We start from the raw sequence: 213 nt of genomic DNA, 5'->3' as shown, positions 1-213 counted from the left end.
AGCAGTAGGCACACACGGCTCTGGGGTCGCTCAGTTTATTGGGAAAACGGGCACTGAGCATAGTGAGCGCTGGTGCGGAAGCCTGGGGCGGGGGCGCTTTTCCTCTTGAAGAATTTCCACTGGACCTTGATGGCGAGCATCCAGTCGCTGACGTAGAGCCTCTTACAAGCGGAGGTGCAGACATGCGCCTGGCGGGGAGGTGGGGTGGAGGGG

This window comes from Microtus ochrogaster, linkage group LG8 (genome assembly GCF_000317375.1).
Source record: "Microtus ochrogaster isolate Prairie Vole_2 linkage group LG8, MicOch1.0, whole genome shotgun sequence".
Classification (NCBI taxonomy): domain Eukaryota; kingdom Metazoa; phylum Chordata; class Mammalia; order Rodentia; family Cricetidae; genus Microtus; species Microtus ochrogaster.
Note: the sequence above shows the minus strand (reverse complement) of the source record.